Source organism: Sycon ciliatum, chromosome 6 (assembly GCF_964019385.1).
Source record: "Sycon ciliatum chromosome 6, ocSycCili1.1, whole genome shotgun sequence".
In the NCBI taxonomy this organism is placed as follows: domain Eukaryota; kingdom Metazoa; phylum Porifera; class Calcarea; order Leucosolenida; family Sycettidae; genus Sycon; species Sycon ciliatum.
Window position 1 is genome coordinate 31975158 of NC_088648.1, and position 23525 is coordinate 31998682.

Here is a 23525-nt window from a genome sequence, read left to right on the forward strand (position 1 = left end):
CCCTCTGCTCTGCGCTCTGCCCACCACCGGCATTGAGCACGCTAGCAGGTTAACTAACCCTCTGCTCTGCGCTCTGCTCACCACCGGCATTGAGCACGCTAGCAGGTTAACTAACCCTCTGCTCTGCGCTCTGCCCACCACCGGCATTGAGCACGCTAGCAGGTTAACTAACCCTCTGCTCTGCGCTCTGCTCACCACCGGCATTGAGCACGCTAGCAGGTTAACTAACCCTCTGCTCTGCGCTCTGCCCACCACCGGCATTGAGCACGCTAGCAGGTTAACTAACCCTCTGCTCTGCGCTCTGCTCCCCACCGGCATTGAGCACGCTAGCAGGTTAACTTACCCTTTGCGACCCCACTGAAAGTATGACAATTTATTCACCTTCAAAGAATATGCACTTTCGCTTATATCTCTACCCAACATTCACCAATTTTTACAAACTAGCCACCGCTGGAAAGGTGTTTCCAAAACGAAGCGAAAATCCCACACTCAAGCCAGCTACCTGCACTGCCTCTGCGTGGCCTAGAACGCCGCTCAAAACAGCAGCCGTGCGCGAACGGCTCCAGCAAGGTTCAAACAGCCGCCATTCCATTCTCCTTCTTCACATCGATTTCAAACAAACTACAGCGGAAAGCTCGTTTCAAGCGCAACACGTTGTTGTGCAGCATGCTTGAGTATAATGTAGCATTCCAGAGAAATCCGCGCCAAGCGCAGCGGGATATTTTGAAATTTTCGATCGGAGTGAATTTTTCAGTTTTCCTCCGACTTCGAGTGTCACCACGGCAGCATTGGACCCTCCTAAAGACTTCGGATAACTTCGACGTGATAGCCAAGGCTCCTCTCGAAACATAGATCCTTTTGTTCATGACAATCAGGGAAAGAACACCAGAGATGTAATTTTGCCAGTGCCACTGCATACCAATCGATCGATATCATGGGGTCACAAAGGGTTAAGGAACCTGGCACCTGTGTGTGTTCTTTGTGCATGAGTTGGCCCCTCACCTCTCGTTCTTCTTTCGCTCTAGGCCCGCAGGTTGCTTGGCATTTGCCCCACTCTCCAACCTTGTACTCATAGCTTGGTTGAACGCTACACACAAACACAGAATCACGCAGGAACACAGCACAAATACACTGAGCAAACGTGAGCTAATGTGTATATCTTTAGTGAACCTGAGAGCCCTGCTTCAGCTAGATATGTTGCCTGATGATTGATAACTCAAGAAACTCGGAGTAGCAACAGATTTATGTATTCTTGGTGAGGACTGCTTCCATTGTGCACTAGCTCCAGTGCACCCCAGCACCGTTGAACCCTCTTTGCTGTGGACGGGACCACGTCCCCCTGTGTGAGCAAACTCTCTAAAGGAAGCCGGAATTTGGTTGAACTCTACTGCCAGATTATGCTTGAACTCATGGCGGAATTTGGCTGAACTCCAGGCGGAATTCACTTAAACTCGTGGCGGAATTCGGCTGGGCTACTGCATGCTGAAGTCTATCGGGACACATGTCACGGATTTGACTCGACTGGGACAGGACTCTAGTCGCACCAAAGTCAACAAATAAAGTCAAAACACGTATTATGTTGATATCAGGAAATATTTCTCTGTGACCCTGGTCAAGTGCATCACCTCGACACTGGTGGTAATGTTGATCAGATGGCGCACTTCTTTCACATATCTCACTCTTCCTGGTATCAGAAGTCATTGGCTAAGTTGGCTTTGAATGTAATGAAAGTGTTACGATTTATTAATGTTCAGTTTGGTTGCGCCTCGATTCTAGAGGGTGGTGGAATTGCTGTGGATGCTTGCATAGACTCCGGCCCTTCCGGTAGGACCTACCGGTAGGACCCACATACACAGACATGCTGCAGGGCCTCTGTTCTAATAATCACCTAAAACCTGACCCTGAACTATTGTTAAGGGACTAACGAAGGACTCCACAAATTTTAGACGTGATCGGACAGGGCATATTACGAAATTCCATGGCAACAGTCCATGGTAGCCATGGACACGGAGTATGGAATTTTGCATTCCACTGCCATGGAAGGCTAAGAAAGACATTACGTCCTCACAACGATCGGTGTGCCATGTTCAAAATTCACTTCGGGCGGAGTTGCTAGCGCTCCGACAGGAACATGTGCGGCCATTTTGGCAATGGATAAAATTGCACATATGCAAAGCACTGGGCATAGTCTTGCATTTTGCACCATTAGTTTGCCCTACAAAGACCTCATGTCCACAATTGTGCAAACAAATTCTCAACGAAAAGCACCTTTGCAGCGCGATTTATTGGGTCCTACCGGAAAGACTCGCGATCCTAGGTAGGACGGCATGCAAGCTATCACTAAAAACCCAGGCTGGCTGAGTGGTCTGCGAGCACTCTACTTGATTATGCAATAGTTATGCAATAGGTCTGCAATAGTTATGCAATAGTTATGCAATAGTTATGCAATAGTTATGCAATAGTTATGCAATAGTTATGCAATAGTTATGCAATAGTTATGCAATAGTTATACAATACTACAGCACAACGTACTTACACAGGCTGTGTGTGACACAAGAGGCAGTTGTCGTGCAAACGTGCCAACGATTGCCAGGAAGGAAATGCACATGTACACACACACACAAACACACACAACAATACACACGCACGCACGCACGCACACACGCAGGCACGCAGACACACATACGCACAAATACATACACACACATTAACCCATATTGGAAAAAGGGTTACTTGACAGCATAATACACACATGAAACCCTCTGGAAACGCACAGCTACATAAATACACTCATCTGAAGTGCTCTTGCCCTTTGCTCAAGAATAAACTCTGAACCTAAACGTATTGCATAGCCAATGAGTTATATAAGCCACACCACAATTTCTCAACACTTCACTCCACATAGGTCCAGTGGCTTATACCCCAAACTTACATTCAGTTCTGGAAAAATTTCAAATTGAAACGAAACAACTTGCCTCCGGGAGAGGACCGGAAAGAGCGGTGGGGCAGGATAGGACATTGGATGTATGGTATGGTGTGGTATTTTTTATTTTAATTCACCAATCGAACATGCATATCTGCCTTCTTGCTTGGATGTAAACCGCACATCGTTGTGGGTGATACCCGGGGAAAACCCCGCATACAGTGTACCAATGATGTGTCACGACTTACAATAAACAGGTTTCCTTCCTGCGCTACGGCTGGACGAATGCAGTATGTCAGCGTGACAATGCAGCATGCCAGAACTGCAGCGCTGGCCAGGTCCGCCCCGCCATGCCACCGCGGCTGAAGCATCGTTCTCCTGCTGAGTGTGTGCGTGTGTGTGTGTGTGTGTGTGACCGCGAGTGGCTGAAACGGCTCAGTCCAGATCGCTGCCCAGGTTTGGGTTAAACTATGTGCAAGGGCACCGGGAGATGTCTGTACAGCACCTCCAATACCTGCGAATATCAGAAAATAGAAGATGGAATACTGTAAGGCAACGATCAACCATCGCACGACCTACAAACCCATGCCATATTTTTTCGGGTGGTCTTAGAAGTATTTTGAGGCTCACAACCTCCACACAGATTGTGCCTTTACGCATGGGCTACCTACAGACTTAGCTTAGGGACGTCTTAACAAGTCTTAAAGCTGTAGTAGACTGACTCCCTTCCAACGTACCCTGGTCCCTCGCCCCCCCCCCCTCCCCCCCCCCCCTCCCCCTGCTACATATGACATGAATTTATGCAACATAGTGTAAAGCCAGCTTGCAAGCATGACAAACACAGCCTGGGTGTACTATTGGGGTAATTGGCGGGAAGTATGTGCACTTGAACATGTCCTGCTGAAATGCAACTGCAAGAGAAGGACCTACTAGACCTTGTTTCTGGACAATCGCCAAACATTGCAGCAAAACAAAGGGAGATTTGGAATACATGACGTATTGAGAGTCATACCTGTAACAACACTATGGATGGAGAGCTTAACCTTGAGAATCTAGTTTCTGGTTACCATCCCTGATCTCTGCCCGTGGGAGTTATCAGTCACTTATGCCTCTGCAGCTGCAGAGTAGAGTCAGTGGCGGCCCAGCCGCCTGTGGTGTGTGAATAACTGCAAAAGATCAGCACCACGGAGAAAGCAAACACACAGAAAGCAGGTCAAGCATGGAACTAAGCCTTTATAGTTGCGCAGGAACACACGCAAACACACACGCATACATACATACACACACCACAAAAACACACACACACAAACACACACACACACACACACACATACACACACATACACATACACACATGACACATACACACAGAAGTTGTGGACAATAAGGCCATCAGTACATACAATGTACATGGCCATATTTCTAGGATCATTCACCGAATGATTATGTCCACTAGTAGCAGGGCAAATGAAGTACATAATGCTATGCACACTTAAGTTTCACTCAAGCACATATCAGCAATGTGGAGTAGCAGTGTGACACAGCCTGTGACCATTGTGTCTATTCATGCAGCACAGCTCCTTGCTTCAATGACAATGCCGTTCCTAGTGACAGGTGGCACTCTCTCCAACACTCACACAGATACCACGCACTGAACAGGGTGCTGGCTGCTTGAGAGGCACTTGAAAAATCCAACACTTGCCTCTCTCAAGAACTAGAACAATTCCTCGTCTAAAGGGTAGATTCGAATTCAATGATGGCTGAAGAACAGTGGGTGATTGATTGACTTAAAAATGGGTCACTTTGATCTTGCCCGGCCCGTAGTTGGAAGGCTACCGATTCATACACTGTACCCATAGTGGCCAGAGCAGCCACACAAGAGAACACACAGCTACAGTACCACCAAACACTGGTCTATAACTAAGGCAGTGAACACATCTTCCCAAATCCAGACTCTCCCTGGAGATATGAATGCCATCTGGGTGCTTCAACTCATCACTCTCACCCCCACCATCACCTCATCAGCAATGGCCGTGTCCCCTCCTTCAGCAGCCTTGACAGCATTATTTCTCACAAAGTACCAGGCACTTATGCATCACAGTTAACATCCATGACCCTGGGGGCGTCATACTTCATCCAAGCAAGCCCCACCCCCCCCCCCCCTCAGGAAATGCTGGAGGAGTTTGATGGCCAGCCAGCCCAGAAAAGGTACATTCATGATTGGCCTGGTTGTGTTCAGCTTCACACAACAGCATCTCTCAAAGCATATGCATATACATGTACATGTAGCTGCAGAATAATTTAGTATGGCCTTTGGTATGTTAGTGACTGCTTTAAACCAGGCTTTGGAAAAAATATTTTTCACTGCTACCATGTCCCGCCTCGTTTTCTCTGTGCTGCGCTGAGGAGTCAACAAAAGATGAAACAGCATGCTATCCAAAGATTTTATAATTCAGCCTTTGAATCACAATTATTATTATGCTGTGGTCCTATCTTTGGGAAATCAATGCAATTTTGTTAATTAATGGCACTTCACCTGTGCTGAGAGAGAGGACTCCTGGTAGAAACAATCCACCCAGTGAGGAGGTGATCACACACAGTCACCACCAACCAAGCCAGTAGTGCAGTAGTGCAGTAGTGCAGTAGTGCCCACTGAAGTAATAATGTGATCACAAGCAAGTACCCAGTAAGATTGTCTGCTTCCTGTCCAAGCATCAGCTCAATGCTCCCATGTGGAGAAACCATTTGATATACTAAATGGTGGAACAAATGCCCTGGAGTAATCCTTGTTCAAAAATATCCAGCTGTGCCCTGGGGGCCAGGCATAGTATTTCTGGTATCCCTGTTATCGACAGCACATTCAGGAACGTTCTCTCTCTCTCCCTCTCCTCCCCTCTCTCTCTCTCTCATTCTTGACTATCTTCAAACTACTAGCTGTACTTGGAAGTAGTAGTGCCATCAAAAAGTCTGCATGTGCCAAGAGTATAATGGCGTGATTTGTTAAGATCACTCCCAGCTGTCATTACAAAAGTGAAAGATGACCATCAATGCAAAACCAGCGTGAGCTCAACAGTCAGACAAGTGGGCACTCAGTCACGATAAGCAAGCGCCATTATGTTGCCGTACACCATGATTTTCCTAAGGAGCTTGAGTGATGGCACCCGGACTGCTCCACGATATTCTATTTTTGAATTCTTCCACCCTACAGTATCTATACCCCTATGTAGTTTCGGGTATATGTTACGATGGTCTCTCCTAGCGTAGGTACTGATCTGAGTGGAGCAAGCTTCCAGCATGCTTGCTGTCATAGATACATGTACATGCAGATATCCAGGAGGATGCAGAATGCCTGGCATCCCCAGGCGACGGCTCACCCAACGGCAATGGCGGCAGCATTCATCGCCTGTGCTCCCTGATCCAGGGCAACAAGCAGCCCGCCAGCGCTTCCTGGCTGTGCAATTGCCTAGCATTACAAATTGGTCTCACTTCCAACACGCCACAATATACAATGAAACAGTTCAATACAACGTATGAAGAACCCTGGATCTAACAATTACACATGCATCACGACAGATCGCAGAACAGTGGTGTTAGGCTAGCTTGTCGCAACCGTGACATCTATGAGATAAAAGGGACTAATTGCAGAAAACCTTACGTTACGCTGTAGAAGTTATTTGACCTGCAGCATAAACAGTAGCTCTATTCGACCTACCAAAAACAGTAAGTTATTTGACCTGCAGCATAAACAGTAAGTTATTTGACCTGCAGCATAAACAGTAGCTCTATTTGACCTGGCATAAACAGTAGCTCTATTTGACCTGCCATAAACAGTAGCTCTATTAGACCTGGCCTAAACAGTAGCTCTATTTGACCTGCCATAAACAGTAGCTCCGCTATTGAAAGTAATCATAGTGCTGCCCCTGTTGCGTTCCAGTATTACGTGTCTGCGTGAGGCTCGATGAGTTTGGCAGCGCCCTATGGATGGCTGTGCCTCCCTGGCTGTCATGGACGCTAAGGTGGCCCTCCGAGCATTGGCCCGTGGTTGTGACTTGAGCATATAAGGGCGGGGGGGGGGGGGGGCAAGTCCTGCTAAGGAGGTACCATTGTATGTTGTGTGAAAGAACTAAATAGCAGCTCTTTAGAACTCTTTAGAATTTTGCCTGATTGCTACACGAAGCAAGAATCAAATCTTCCAAGGACACTGGGGTGTGAGCAATGTGCAGCATAATACATGACACAGCCAGGGGTAAATTAGTGCACAGATGTCACCTCACTGTCTGTATTGCTCCCCAATCAACACCCCATTCACCCTGTGAATCCAGGATTTAACTCCCCCCCCCCCACACCTCCCCACGGATGTTTTTTTGCACGATTTCCGCCCACTAAAAATGGCGTCCTTTTTTTGCCGAAATTTGAAAATTTGAATCTCTGGCCGTGGTGGATTACTGAAATACTTATCGATATACTGCTCTAAAGCAGGTCACTACCCAGCCCAAACTGGGTTCTGTACGGTGAAATCGTGTTCTTTTTCTTTGACTCCTTCCTACTTCACTTTCATACCTCGCGCACCACGATCGAAATTCAAATTGCCTCGCAGAGAACGAAGTTGTGTTCCACGCTCGACCTGAAATTGCGCAGATACTAGCACAAGCTTTCTTGGCCATTATCAAGTAGTTATCACTTCGGCATCGACTTAGTTGATTTGATTCGCCATAGGTATGTTCTTGACGAAGCGATCTGCGACATTTTTTTGTCAAGACGCGAATTCGTTTCTAAAGACGTGAACATCAAAATTCTGTTGTTTTCCTTCAGCTACGACAAGATATGGACGCACACGTATCTTATCTTGGCGAGGTATGTCGCGTTGGTGGCAGAAAATTCGCCACATGCACACAGAAGACCCGTTATCCCGTTGCATCTTATAAATCCCAGCTTGAAGCCGTACATGGGATAAAAATTGATGAAGATGATGCACAAGTACACCCCCCATACCTATGTGTATTGTGCCAGAGGGCCATGAAGAGAGCCAGCGAAAAAGCCATGCACTGCGGCGGTGGCTGTGGCCCTCCTGTGAAATGGACACCACATCAACGCTCAGCCTGTTCATTCTGTACTGATCATACAGCAAAGGCCACGGGAAAACGGCATGCAAAGCAACTCACACACTGGCGCGCGGCCGCTCCGCAAACAACACGCACTCAGGACGAACGCGTGAGCACCGCAACCGCCACCCCAACACAACAACCCGCCTCACAAACATCAGCAACACAACTGGAATGTGGTTTGGATGTGCCAAGAGAGACAGTATATGCAACAGGCAGCAGCCAACATACTGCAACGATTCCACTGAACAAAGAGCGGTTCGTTAACGCACACACAGTACAGCAGTGCAACATATGCAGTAACATCGTGGACAACGTAATAGAAGTACCATGCTGCGAAGAGTACTTTTGTGCAGACTGCATGTGTGAATGGTTAGCAACGCACAAGCAATGTCCTGCATGTGCCAACTGTTTGAAGGCATCTGAGCTAAAGACGCCAGGAAAGGTTCCACGCAGGATGATGGATGGTTGGACACTCCGGTGCGACTTCCACAAGCCATCTCTGCAAGGCTGCCCGGTGGTTACTCCGCTGAGAGATCTGCGAAAGCATGTTGCAGCATGCCAGTTCAATCCAGCCACGACGACAGCTCCAATCCGCACCGTTAGACAAAGCTCGACTGTCGAGGACGTGCTGTCCGCATCACCGTCCAAGTTGTGCGGCAACGTAGCTGACCGTCTAACAGGTCACCTGGTGGCAGCAAGGGTGCATGACGGGCGGTTGGAGGTAAGGACAGCATCACATGGCAAGCCACAGGTCTATCAACGGGCTGTTGTGAGTAATGTGCCGTCTGACCGAGCTGCTGACACAACTTTGCGCCGCAGATCCTCAGAATTGACGAGACATGCTGAGACAGTGTGCGGTGGTGTGGCTGGAGCCAGAGCACAAGAGGTGGCTGGCTTGCAGAGATTGTCTGCTGCTGAACAGGAGCAGCTTCTGTTAGATGCTGGCATCAAGGCCAAGAAGCCGTCACCCGGCAGTGCACTGGCTATAAAGGCAGACCTCAGCCTCCCGTGGAGTCAGTTGCGGAAGCTACGTCGCTGGCTACACGAATTTGGCGTTGAAATGGAATCCGAGAAGACAGTCCGCACATTTATAGCTTCGAAGCTGCCTTCATACACCGCCAAAGAGCTCCCTATGACAGACAAGGATGGCGGAGTTACGATGATAGCAACTGTGCTCTTCCCTAACTTGGTGGATATTGTCATATTCTTTCTGGACCAGCTGCAGGACAGTAGCCGACTAACATGGCATGGTGGAGCTATTCCTGAGTCAGAGATTTGGATTAAGATTGGCGGAGATCACGGAGGTGGATCGTTCAAGCTAAGCTTTCAGATCGTCAACACCGAGCATCCGAATTCACTCACAAACATAATACCGTTCTGCATCTTCAACGGCAAAGACACGCCTGCAAACTTGGAGACGGCATTGGGACAATACCGACCCCAGCTTCAGCAGCTTCAGCAGACTTCCTGGAAAGGCAAGACAATGAAGATTTATTTATTCGGGGACTATGAGTTTCAGACTGTCAACTTTGGATTGTCTGGCTCATCTGGACTCCGGCCATGTCTCCATTGTTTATGCACGAAGAAGAGCATGGAGCTTGAGAGTGATGCGAGAGAGGAGGCAGAGAGAGAACCACGCACACTAGCATCTCTAGCAAGCGACCACAGCCAATATGTAGCAGCAGGCTCAAAGCTGGCGCAGGCAAAGAAATATAACAATGTGATTCGACCAATTGTTCTGCCTGTGTCAATCCCGAACGTCATCATTCCAGTCTTACACTTGGATCTCGGGATCTACCCCTGGCTGTTCGAAGCTATGCGGAGCGAGCTCCGAATACTGGACTTGGCACTGGTGGCAAGAAGCCAGGCACTAGACACGGATGGTGCTGCGTACAAGAAGCTGTGCGATGTACATAGCGAACTGACTGCTGAACAGCAGCTCGTCCAGAATTTCAACCAGCAGCTAACTACGACTCAGGAACAGCTTGAATTTGTTGCACTGCACGTACAGCAGCAAGGCGGCATGGACGAGCTTGGTGTTGTCGCCAACTTGCAAGAAGTGTACCAAACAGCAATACAGCAGCGTGACCATCACCAGCAGCGGTCAGCACAACTTCAGCAGCAAGTAGACAAACTGAGCGGCTGTAAGCAATTCTGTGGCCCATGCGTCGCGGCACTGGAGCCAGTCCTACAGCTTCATGGCATTGAGCGTCAGGTATACCACGGTGGTGCTTTCGTTGGTAACCACATCCACGAAGCCTTGAAACCCACCGTGGTCACTGCCATCACCTCTGCACATCTTTCGTCAGTCCAAACAAGGTGTCCTGACTTGTGTCCTGAGGCCACTAAAATTGCGGATAGATACGTAGCTCTCATGAACAGCTACGCAACGTGTCGAGCCAAGTTCAGCCACTGCAAACCAGTCGATGACGCTGACTTGGGTCAACTCCAACAAGACATCGAGAAATTCCTGGCCCTCTGCAGAAAGGAAGTAGTGTCCAGGAAATTCGGCCACATCACGCCGAAGTTGCACCTATTAGAAGAACACACAGTTCCCCTGATGAAACGAGTCCGCGTAGGATTGGGCCTCCTCGCAGAACAAGGTGCAGAGAGTCTCCACTCTTCACTGAATTCTCTGAACTTCAAGTACAAGTCTATTCCTCGAGAACTGCTGCGCCTCCAAACTGTTGCAGCACAGCACCTCCTGACGACGACGAACGAGGCGATAGCACTGCGTCCTGCGCCACGGAAGAGAAAGTCGCAGGAACAGTAGGTCGGCACGAGCTGGACAGCCAAACTGACAGAAGAAGTCCTCGGTAAGTGAGCAAACTAGTGTATAACTGTCTGTTCGCCAGCAGAGAACCTGTCAACATGATTGTGCTTCTTGTCCAAATAATTCTTGTTCACTCGTAGAATTTGAAAAATAGTTTGTCTCTTTTGCTAAACCGAAATATCGCTGATAAACCTAAGTGAATAAGAAAATCGATTAGGTACACTCTGATAAATTCATAACTCGCGCCGAATCTAACATAATCCTGCCAAACCGCGCGAAATGACGCCATATTTTTAAGTGGTGCTGCTGAAACACCCGTGTCCCATAACACACCCTAATAGGATCACCATTGATCACTGACACAAAGGATAATAGAGCCCAAAAATGATTCTTGTTTTCATTACCATAATTTGTGGTATAGTTAGGATGTGATTTAGGCTAAAGCATGTCGTTAGTTTGAGTGAGTTACCCAAGCACGAAAATCAGTGCAATCCACTCAATGTGCTCCTGTTGATGTTCATACTAGTGTGGGCTGGTGGCTGGTGGGTCATGTGACCTAGCAGGAGGGCCACACTAACGAAGCTTATGAGGCATGGCTCTACATCATGTAAAGCGACATGATGATGAATGTGATCACGATAATCAACATCCTCATCATCAGTACAATCTCCCCCAAGGCTGGTTGTAAAGTGTTACTGCTAAGGATGGATAGACAGGGATAAATGAACGGCGCCTAGTAAAAGTTAAGTACACAAGAGTGCTGACTATTACAACTGCAATGTAGTTTGACATTGGAAAGACTCAAAACCAAGTAGGGATATCTCATTCAGTTATAGGAAGCAAAGAGTACCTCGTTTTGTCCCCACACAGTGCCACTAATGCTAGCACTAGCACGGTTTCAACCACTTCTACTGGACGGTTCAACAAAATAAAATAAAACTGAGTGACATCACACACACTGCTCCATACACGAAAAAATGGCCCTAGCTGTCATCTCGCGATAGACACACAAACACGGTTCACCACTCAAAAGAGGAGCATTTACGACCAAATGCCAGCTAAATCTTGATAACGTTTCACGAAAGAACTGGTTTACCTGAAACCAACTGTAGCGTCCGCACATCGCACACTCCGCAGCATGGCTCGCACATGCAGAACGCAATCACGACAAACTGACTCGTCGGCAACATGGCATCCAGCGTCGTCTTATCGGCAGTAATTGAATCATTCCTGGCCGCCCATTGTAGAAACAATTACGAAGGAATCCTGCTCAATATGCATCACATCGAGCCTGTTCATGAGCCTATTCATTCCTCTGATACTATTCTCTAGTAACGCCAACAGCAGGTAGCACGCTAGCCGACTAGGGGCAGAGAGGCTCCGCGCCAAAGCATTTGAAGCAGATACCACTGACTACGGAGTTTGTGCAAACACTTCGTCTGCCAAATCTAATTCTAAGCCAGTCATGTTGTAGCCTAGTGAGTAGTGTAGGGGAGATGAACGAACTACAGTTTGTATAAACATTACGAGACGGAACACGAATGACACGACGCTTTGCTTGCTGAGCTAACGACATGGCAGCACACGGTCGGTACGGGTAGGAATGAGCACATTGCAAAGCACGCCAGCCATTGGCGGTGCAAAGTTCACGCCCGGGGTCACAATCACAAACACACACGGGAAAGAGGATGGCGCCACAAGATATAATAAATTACAAGGAGGCAAGAAACAAATTTTCATTTACAAATCGGTTTACTAACTGACTTACCGTGTAAAGGTGTCTTGCGACGTTCCTGCGGGTCCTTTGAAGTTGCGTCCTTCCAGCAGTTGCACACTAGAACACTCGTGCGATTCGAAGAGAAATTCTGTAGGCCGTTCGCCGAAACGACGATAGAAGGTTTGGTACTGAGGAGAAGGTGATCCTTTAGATTTATTGCTTTACAATGAGAGTACTGTAGCTGACAGATATAATCCCAGCCAGCTCCAGGTTATGACAGGCGAGTTGCAGGACCACGGCCTAATGAGTGGGTGTCGAAATGAACAAATATTTCTTCGGATCGATTGATTGGTAAATTGGGCAAGGCTAGCCCCGACGTCCAATCCACAACACTCGGCCTGCTAAAATGCTACTTGTTCACTGCAAGAATCACGTTGTGAACTCTATCACCGGCGAGCTGCAGTCTCCGTAGCTTTTCCAGGTACATGTGAAATACGTTCCGAAAGCCGCGATTGACGCCCACGGAAGGTGATGCGCGTTTGTGAAAATCTCCACCCAAGCGATGACTGCGTTTGACAATCCGAGAAAAGACTCGCGCTAGTCAAATTTTTCCTTCAGACTTCCAGGTAAAAGAACCATTATATAATTATTAACGGTGGAGGATTACTCTGGGATTTACGAAGATCGGAGTGTGGCGGAGTGTCGCTTTGTTATTCGCCTCGTTTCATCTGTCGACCTAACGAAGAGCAGTGCCAGTAGCTTAGGGCAGCTTCAATCTGACGCGCTGTTCTTTGATTGAGGTTTGGACAGGAGGAGAGTGCTGTTATGCATCGACACTACCGGTAGTGCGCTGGATTCTGCCACGCATGCAGGGGCATATGGGCACGCGACGATGCATGCACGCACGCTGTGCCGCATGTGTTGCAACGAAAGTCTTGGCTTTGTTCTTGGCTGCTCGCCGCCTGCGGGGACAGCTCCGCGAAGTCCCTAGCGAAGTCGGCTTGGCACGCATCATGCTGCATCACTGACTGTGGCGTCGTTCCAGAATGAGTTGTAGCACCGCACTGTCCGTAGTCGTAGATCTACTCCGTATGGACCGCCGTAGCTTGGTCTACATCATGTAGACTGGCATGTGTGACGGTGTGGAATGAGCATTGTGGCGGCCGTGACATGCATACCTAGACTAGAGAGTAGAGTCGAGTGAGCTCAGCTGATGAACAAAGCTGCACTTGCTTCACAACCTCCAGAGCGTGTGGTTGCAGCCTTTTGTCGTCCATTGACACGGTCGCAACAACAACAACACACAGAAGTCTTTGCAGAGAGCGCGGTGGCTCGGCAATGGTGAAGCTATCCACAAAGACGCACAATTTCCAACTCTCTTCGGCCGTTGGCAAGCGTACCTGGTCCTTCTGTTGGTGCAGTTGGGCCCATTGGCATTGGCATTGGAACTAACTGTTACTTGCTTTTTTCGGACCATGTTCATAGCACTTGTGTATGGTACTATGGATCCATACTGAGTGACCTACATGTATGTTCGGATAAGATGAACTTCGGATACTGAGTACAATGAATCTACATGATTGTACACTCTCCTAACGAAGTAGATTAGTTTCATTGGTTTGGGGGAAAGATGCAAACGGAAAACGTCTGAAGAAAATCTTTACCGTCATCACCAGGACGAGGGACCTTCGCTTGCGGCCAGCGATGCTCTAACCACTGAAGCATCAGTACCAGTAAGTATGGTGTAGCTGCCATCCCAGCAGATGCAAGGGCCGTAGATTATACTGTATAATGTAGATAATTATTATTAGTATTGAGCCCACATCTATTGCTACGGAATGTACCAGGCTTGTACATAATGTCATTGTCCTGCTACCCATGTCAGCTCATCTTATCACACATCTACTACAGTACATGTACATGTATAAGTACACATTTTCGTTCACGAAATCTTTCGTTATTTCACTCCACCAGCAGGCTTGTTACGTACTAAATTTCGCTTTTAGCCGAGGTCTGTCACCCAGAACGTTCAGAAAAAAACGTTAGTTTGGTACACACTTCAGTTATTTTCGTTCCCTTAACGAATATAGCGAAAGTTAATTCCAAATGAAAATTTGTACTTTCAATACAGTACCGGTACTGCAGTCTGTAGTCATTGTAATTATTTGTAGTGTAGTCATTGTAGTGTAGTCATTGCCCACCCTATCGTGCACTTTCCATCTTCCACGCTAATCAGTTCAGGGGCTGCAACGCCGTTCACCATGCGACTCGTAAACGGTTTTTTTTGTTTGACAATGCACCTTGTATTGTACACGCATGGGACCTAACGAGTGGCATTTATGATAATAGTCGTCGTGTCCATTTCTAGAGAGCAATCTTTTGCTGTCGCCGGTGTTCTGTCCTGCCTTGCTAACGGGCCAGCGCCAGTCGACCCAGCTGCACAGCTTGCTGGGGCTGTCTCCCGCGTTTTGACACGTGTCACGTCCACGCAATCTTTGACAAGGGTTAGCTATCTGACTTGTACAGGTATGTGCCGGGTTGACATGTCATGCTCCTACACGCACTGTATGTTACACTGGATTCGGCTATTCGGCTAGCAAAGAGGGAGATAAGAGAGTATTCCAGTGGATCGCTGACACAGTACCAATATCCATGCTACTTGTACAATAATAATAATAATAATATTGTAATATCTGTCAGTGGATGAATATCGAGTATGCACGGGCACAGGTGGACTGGTTGGACCGGGTGGGTGGGCGCTTTGCATGCTTCTCGGCATACCTCTCGGACCTCGGCCGCTGAGAATTACAACCCTGCTTGAGTCACGCACGTCACCAAGGCCATGCCAGATCTCTGACTCTCAGTGAGATCAGGCCAGGGTACCGGTAATATAGGTGCTGCCCGGACTTCTGACTCTCAGTCCTTGCAATGGGAATTGGGATGAGTACGAGTGGCTTGCGCCAGAATCTCCTACGCAAGTACAATGTACATGTCATGTACATGTACGTGCTGGTCCTGTTGTCGGATTCCAGAGCTCCATGCTAGCTAGCATCACACTACAGCAGGAAAAACGACGCCAAAGTCGGCAGTGCAGTCAGTACAGTACATGCAGCCTACAAGTCGCTTTCTGTCCCAGTGACTGAGCCTACTACAGTACCATTGTTCGCAACATACTCCGCTGAAGATGTGTATAGAATGTTTTTTGAATATTTCTTCTCGCGTGCTCTGGATGGCAGTCGTGAGTCAGTCAAGTGAGAATTCAAGTCGGCAGGAAAACCACGAGCTCCCATGTAGGGAGCAACACACTCTTCCACTACTATCGCCGAAGTCGCACCAACCTCTTCTTCACATTTCTTTGGTTCCCGTAATCAATAACAGTAGGTGGAAAGGAGGGAACTCTCCAAATACAACAAGTAACGCCAAAGCACGAAAAAAGGCGAAAAACTAAACCAAGAAGATGTACATTAACATGATATTTAGAAGGACAGGACAAGTGAATAATCAGTCAGTCGTGTATAGAAATGCACGTTCCATGTCTTGAGCCAATCCTGGTGTTCTGTTACTACGTGTTGAGAACCATGTGCAATGACATGAATGTTCATCGCGTCATGTTCCCGACCGAATGCGGAATAGCGCAATCTGCACACAACAAACTGCATTTTGTGCAGTGCAGCATGCATGGTGGATGCTGGTGCAGGTTCTCAGTACCAGGGCATACAAAAATGTACAGTGCCAACCTTGCTTGTGTGTGTGTGTGTGTGTGTGTGTGTGTGTGTGTGTGTGTGTGTGTGTGTGTATGTGTGTATGTGTGTGGTGTGTGTGTATGTGTGTGTGTGTGTGTGTGTGTGTGTGTGTGTGTGTGTGTGTGTGTGTGTGTGTGTGTGTCACTGTGTTCGTGTTCGTGCGAGTGCGAGTGTGTGTGTGTGTGTGTGTGTGTGTGTGTGTGTGTGTGTGTGTGTGTGTGTGAGTGTGTGCGTGTGCGCGGTGTGTGCGTGTGCGTATTTAGTAGAGCACCTTTCCGTGTAACGTACTCCGAAATACCTGCACGCTATATCAGCGGTACATCCCACGTCAGATGACGCGTTGTCAATGAGTTAGTTGAGAATGAACTAATACTTGCTCGTCTTCTACTGTTCACTCTCGAGCCAACAGTAGCCCATGGGTGACGATGTACTGAAGTCACAATGCACTATAAGGTTGGCGCGCAAGCAAAGACACACACACACATACACACACACACACACACTCCACTCAGTAGTTGTTTGTTTTTGTCCGCATATTATATTTTACGCGTTGGGTTTGTGAATAATGGTAAAAAAAACCCAGTCACACACACACACGTTACACACACACACACAGACGTAACACACACACACACACACGCACACCATGTACAATGCACATTCAATTGTATACGCCCGTCGCAAGAGGAGCACGCAAATCTGCATACACATACATGTAGCAAACTGCTGGTGTAGCGTCCGAAAAACTAATGAATGGAGTTCATGGACACTTTCAAGTTTGACCAACTGTTGGGCGTTCATGGGTATGCTTTCATGGGGTGTGTACACGCTGGTTTGATCCCTATGCAGTAACTGTTAATACCATTGATTTTACATTAATTTTCATGTAATATCACCAGTGGGTGACTCATCCGGCTGTCACCTGAGCCGAGGACCGCAGATCTAGATGTGAAACATTCACTCAGAACACAGAGCACGTAACAGAACCCATAGTATAATATTATGGTTTCAAATAGGCCTTTCGTACCATTACGTTTCACGTCGTATACAATGGTGATTTGCGCGGCAGCAAGCAAGTCCTTCTAACCGTTAGTCACCATTGTATTCGACTTGGAAAGTAATGGTACAAAAGGCCTTGTCAAAACTACAATTACGGCTTCTGACTCTGTGCTTCGTGTGCTGGTTTGTTCCCGTCCAACCAAGAATCTATAGAAATATTCAGTAGTATAACAGAGAGGTTCCAGGCTGTCCAAGGTTACTATTGTTTGAAACATTCAGTATACACACATGAATTCCCAAAGTGGAGCTGAATGAGATCTACATGACTTTTGTACATAATTGGAATTTCAACTCCTGTAGCGGACATGGAAATCCAGTCGATTGACCCGGGCCGGCGCCCTCAGCGCATACAGAACGCTGCGTACAGTGCAAATGTTGATCAGATGGGACCAGTGCGCTGCAGCGCATAAAATATTAATGCATGTGTGTACCGCTTACCCACGGCTGCATCGCCAGCGCTCAGGGGCCGCTAGACGTGCGACCGGATTTCCATGTCCACGACAGTAGAATACCCTTTTTAAAAAGGTAGAATATGTGGTGTGCGGGCCGGCCACAGAAAACTACTCTTTACCATCTGAAGACTTTGACTGGCTTCAGATTGACAAACGCGGTGTTGATACTGATAATCCAGAGATCCATTAGTATTAGCAAGAGTACATAACCCCCCAGAGTGTGCAACGTCGATCCAGCTCTGCATAGGGTCTTGGTCGAGCGGAATCGGATCTTGCCAAAGCTACTGGAAGTGAAGGAATCCCGGGTCTCCTAATCAAGTATTGTGCTGATATATTAGCTTCATCTCTTACCACATTGTTTAATGCATCATTATCCAGCGGTGAAGTTCCACAGCAGTTCAAATTAGCTCACGTTGTTCTGCTCCACAAGTCTGGTGATCCCTCTGTTCCCAAAAATTTCCGACCGGTATCACTGCTACCGATACTGTCCAAAATCCTTGAGAAGGTCGTGCAGAAATCGTTGGTGGAACATGTCGCACGGATGAACATCTTGCCAGTGACCCAATTTGCGTTCCGTCATGGGCACTCTACAGAAGACGCTCTTTCCCTACTAACTGACAGAGTCGACACTGGGCGAGATGACGATCTAGTTGTGGCAACCTGCCTTCTAGATATGTCGAAAGCCTTCGACAAAGTCAAGCACAGCATTCTTATCCAGGACCTTTTTGACATTGGCGTTACTGGAGGAGCACTGACTTGGTTCAAACATTACCTGTCAAGTCGCCAACAGCAAGTGCGCACTGGTACCGGACTCGGCAGGGTTGTTACATGCACCTGCGGTGTTCCGCAGGGTTCGGTCCTGGGGCCGCTGCTCTTCAGCATATACACTAGAGACGTACCGACTGTTACCTGCCCGGCTATGTCAATCCAGTTTGCAGACGATATAGCCTTGACTTCCACCCGCCGCAGCGCTGACCTCGTTTCTTCTGAGCTCACAACAGCCGTCTCTAACCTAGCTCGCTGGCTAGCCTCCCGTGGTCTCATCCTTAACGCCACCAAGAGTCAGCTCCTTGTCTTTGCAGGATCCAATGGCCAGAGTCCCAACGTTGTGGTAAAGTGCGATGGCATACCCGTGCCAAGCGTCACCAGTGCCCGCTACCTTGGCATCACCTTGGATGTACGCATGTCATGGCAGCCCCAGGTCGATGCGAGCATCACGAAAGCCAATAAGAAAATTGGAACTCTGTGGCGGACACGAAAGTCGCTAACACTTGCTAGCCGTGTGCTGTTCTTCAAGGCAGCTATCATGCCGGATCTACTGTATGGGTCCGTTGCGTTTAGCCCAGGTCTCACTCAGGCCCAGACCGACCGGCTCCAAGTAGCACAAAACCGTGGGGCAAGAGCAGTTTATGGCCGGCCGGGGTTCTCTCGTGCCAGTGATCTCCTGGAACGCATGCAGGTGTTCAGGATTGGAGAAATACATCGGCAGAAGGTCCTGGTCTTTGTCTGGAGGTGCATACACGCCAGTGCGAGTCCATCCCTCCAGGAGCTCTTCGTACGCTGCGCGGATCGTAGGACGCGCCTGGATCTCGCCCTGGGGCTCCGTCTACCAGCTACACGAACCCGCGCCGGACGATCTCGTCCTGCCTCCCGAGGTAGTGCCCTTTGGAACGTCCTACCGGATGCAGTCAGAGTACTGTCGTCTCTCAGCAGCTTCAAAGCTGCCGTCGTACCGTATACCCTCCGATCTTCCTGATGTTATGATTAGAAACTTGCCCTGAGACAGCTTCCTGTCTGTGATTGATTTTCACTGTTTACCATTATTATTTGCCATGGCGACCCCCGTAAGTCCGTAACTGGCAGGGCAGGGTTGGGCCTTTCATCCTCCCGGTGTTAGTAGCAAGTACTCTCGTTAGCAGTAACTGTTAGTACTTTGTTTGTTTGTTTTTTATTTTATTTCTATTTTATTTTATTTTCTCTATTTTATTCTCTTTACCAGGCGTGGGCCCTCCCCTGGACAAACAAAATGGGTGCCTTATTATTATTTTTCTGTTTCTGTTTTAATGACAGTCCACTGCACGCCTGAAAAAAGTACTTAGTTTATTAGGCGGGTTACAGAACTATCGACTTATCGTTCGCTGGCTTACTTGTAGTTTGATAACGCTTCGCTCTTCATTGAGATATCTACCATTCTTTCTTTTTTTCTCCTTATTTTCTCCCCAACCCTCCTTCCCTGTAACATAATAACATATTCGCTGCCTTGTCATTGAGCATTTGTGCTCGTTTGGATTTGCGAATTCAAATAAAGTATACATGTACATACACATCTTCTGATGTCGTGCGTACACTCCACACCAGCGCAAGGCCGGTCTCGAGGCAGGGCACCATTGTTTTTGATCCAAGAGTACCCGTGACTCCCCGGGTTCCCCTCAGATGTTTTTTTTTCTTTTTTTTCTACAAAATCCACATATCTCCAGACACTGGGGTGAATGATGGAGTGTGGTGGTGGGGCCCATTAAGCTCCGCCGACCAGAGGTCTCGGCTTCATAGCTCCATGGACGCACCAAAGGGATATTGGGTGGGGAGGATTAAATTGAAAAAGAAAACAGAAGAAAGAAAATGGAAAGATTGTATTGCTCAGTGAGCAAAAGAATAAGTTGAGTATTGATGTGAACGCTGTTAGACTTTTAAATTCAAGAGGAGACTGCCCGTGAGGAGAGATTACATGTATGTCCAATGTATACGGTATTATGACGCAAAGATCCGATTCCGCTCGACCAAGACCCTATGCAGAGCTGGATCAGGCGTTGCACACTCTGTGGGGTTATGTACTCTTGGGTCTTAGGTGCTTGAACGTAGAATTTTGTTATTTTCTAAAGTAGAATGAATTCTGAATCCACTGTGACGCAGGCACTGGCGGATTATGCCGGCAGAAAAGTTGGCAGAATTCGGTACTTTTTCTGGTAAGTTTCATGCATGTTTGGTATGTGGATAAATAAATGGAGCAGAATTCGAGGAATTGCCCGCCATAAGGTTTGTATGGTTCTGCCAATATTTGAAGTTCACTGCTTTTCGATTTCGAGCAGAATCTGCCACCTTTTCGAGCGTATCCGCCGGTGCCTACACCCGGGCTGAGTGTGACGCCAGTTATTATTTAGAAAAGCGATCCTGTCAGCTTTTCTATTATTATGTTCACATGGCAGAAAAAACGACACCGCTATGCTACGTAAGTTTCTACGTAAGGTGCTCGGTACTTCACTTAGGCTACGTAAGTTTCTACGTAAGGTGCATGCTCGGTATTAGATCTACTAACGCGTGGTAGCCGCGTGCTGTGCACGTGCACGGCAGACATTGTGTTGCATGCAGTGCAGTCCGTTTTCGGATGTGCATGCGCGAGGAACTTCCTTCTTTGGAACTGCTTCTTGCATGAGCTGTTTCGGATATTTCGTGTCCTGGCTTATTTCGCTTCGGCTCTGCTGAGACCTCTTTTCCCGGAATATTACTCAATGACAGGTGAGTTGACCAGTTCCCTTTGATTCATTTGCTTGTGTTGACTCTTTCATTTGCGAAAAGTGTGCTGATTTTAGGTGGAATACAATAAAATTAATAATGGAAAAGCTGACAGGATCTCTTTTCTAAATTTAGCTTTTCTGCTGTCGAGGCCTCCTTTTACGGAATACTCAATGACAGGTGATCTCTGAGTTGACCAGCTTCCTTCGATTCATTTGCTTATGCTCACCCTTTCATTTACGGAAACGTGTGCTGATTTTATTCGGATTGAGATCCATTCGTTTCACCTTGCCATTGCCAACAGTGTGCGAAGAACGCGAGTTCACCTTCTTGACCGTAAGGCTTATGTTGCTGCTGAGGCTTTAAATAGATGTGTTGTCGAAATACTCATGTTCATTGTACATTGGTGCGTTACAAGTAAGGCACTGGTCATGATTGCTTCCGGCATTCCGTGCTCCGATCATAGGGTAGAATCTGAATTTTGCAGTGGCATAGCATCGTTGGCAGTTCCCAATCTGGAGGGAAAGGTTCAAAGACGCATTGGCCGAGTACTAGTATGCAAAATAAATTCGCATATCAGGGAAAATCTCCATTATGGAAAGGTTCATGCATTCAGTGACTTGTTTGCTTCATACGAAACAAGCCAATGGGTGCAGTCTCGTCTCGTGAAAATCTCGTACGATTGGATTTGTTTACTCGAGTCTGGGCTGTTTGATTTGTGAGTAGCGCCGAGATTGCACTGCCCCAAATAAAGTTGCGTGCCGGTAGAGCAAGAATTACGATCTGCAATCTGTTTGTAGTACCTGCAAGAATGTGCTTTACATGTATCGTATTTTCTCTGTTGTTGTTTCAGTTGCCGTCATGTTGCTAAAGAAAGGTTCAGTGACTCATTTGTTTCATAAAAGACGAGTCAATGGTTTGGTCCGGCTTAGAATCTTTCGCTGTAGAAGAAATCTATTCGTGTCTCTATTGGAGAAATAATTGTTTTCACTCCTTATAAAATAGGGTTAACACAAACTCACAGAGCAAATGCCATCGGTCCCTTGATGTTCGTCCTAAAGAGGTTTGACTAGATATCATTCATACTCCCCCGAAGGCGTGTAACATTTTACTATTATGGAATGCCTTGTTTATCTCTCAGTACCTAAAACCATAATATATATCCTTGCCCCTTATATCCTCAGGATCAGTGTAGTTGTTGGAACGAGGTGTCGGACTCAGCGATGTATTTGTTTACATTTTAATGCATGTTTATTGTTCCTACTTTGCTGTGTTGTTTTAGACAATCGTGGACACTGAACTGCTTCCAAAAGTGTTATCAACATCAACAGGATTACGATTTCACTACAATATGATGCCGGATGACCTTATCACGACAACCCATGACTACAATTATAAACACAGAATCAACAAAAACATCTGCGGCACACACCTGGTTACAATTCTCAAGTAAATGTGATTTAGGGTGTGGACATCTGAATTTTCTGAAAGACAAGACAATTTTATGACAGTCGTGAAATTCGGCAAAATCCACAGAATGACTTGCGTATAAAAAAAGTATCACCGCCACGACCCATATGATTCCCCTGCAGAAGAACATGAATACATGTATGCAAGACTAGTTCCATTTTCTGCAAGAAAAGGCTTGCACATCAATGCGTGTAAAACGGTATTGAATTTGATATGATACACATAGGGGCTCCCGTAAGAAGAACATAGGTCTGTGGGAAACACCCTAGTAAAATAAATAAAATAATAATAACAACATGCAGAGGCGCTACATGTAGGCCATCATTAGGGCATTCCATTGGTTACACAATTATATCCTTTAGCAAAAAAAACAAAAGAAATTATAGCAATAAAAACTGCTTTATGGCAGTTTTCTAAAAAAAGTTATTGTGTTCTAGTCCATGGACCTCGTCTAAAAAGTAAGAAATTAACGAAATGTGATAGCCGAAAATTAAAATTTCACACAAAACCTCACAATAATCACACACAGGATGCGAGACGACCTTTTCCCCTCGTGGTCCTCTTTCATATGCAAGCATGTTGGCGCAGTACATGTACTTGTACAAGTACAAGTGTTGGAATAAACAAGTGTTGAAAGCCGTACTATTAGATCTTCAAGTGTCGTGATTATTGTGAGGTTTTGTGTGAAATTTTAATTTTCGGCTATCACATTTCGTTAATTTCTTACTTTTTAGACGAAGTCCATGGACTAGAACACAATAACTTTTTTTAGA

General features: G+C 47.0%; 1 long non-coding RNA gene across 1 annotated transcript; it reads right to left on the minus strand.

The window, feature by feature from the left end:
• Positions 1-1071: 1071 nt before the first annotated feature.
• On the minus strand, positions 1072-13468 carry LOC135819910 (uncharacterized). Its single transcript, XR_010554005.1, has 3 exons — positions 12570-13468; positions 3936-4089; positions 1072-3437 (listed from the first exon to the last, which is right to left on the minus strand). It is a non-coding gene; the product is annotated as an uncharacterized LOC135819910 (long non-coding RNA).
• Positions 13469-23525: the final 10057 nt, after the last annotated feature.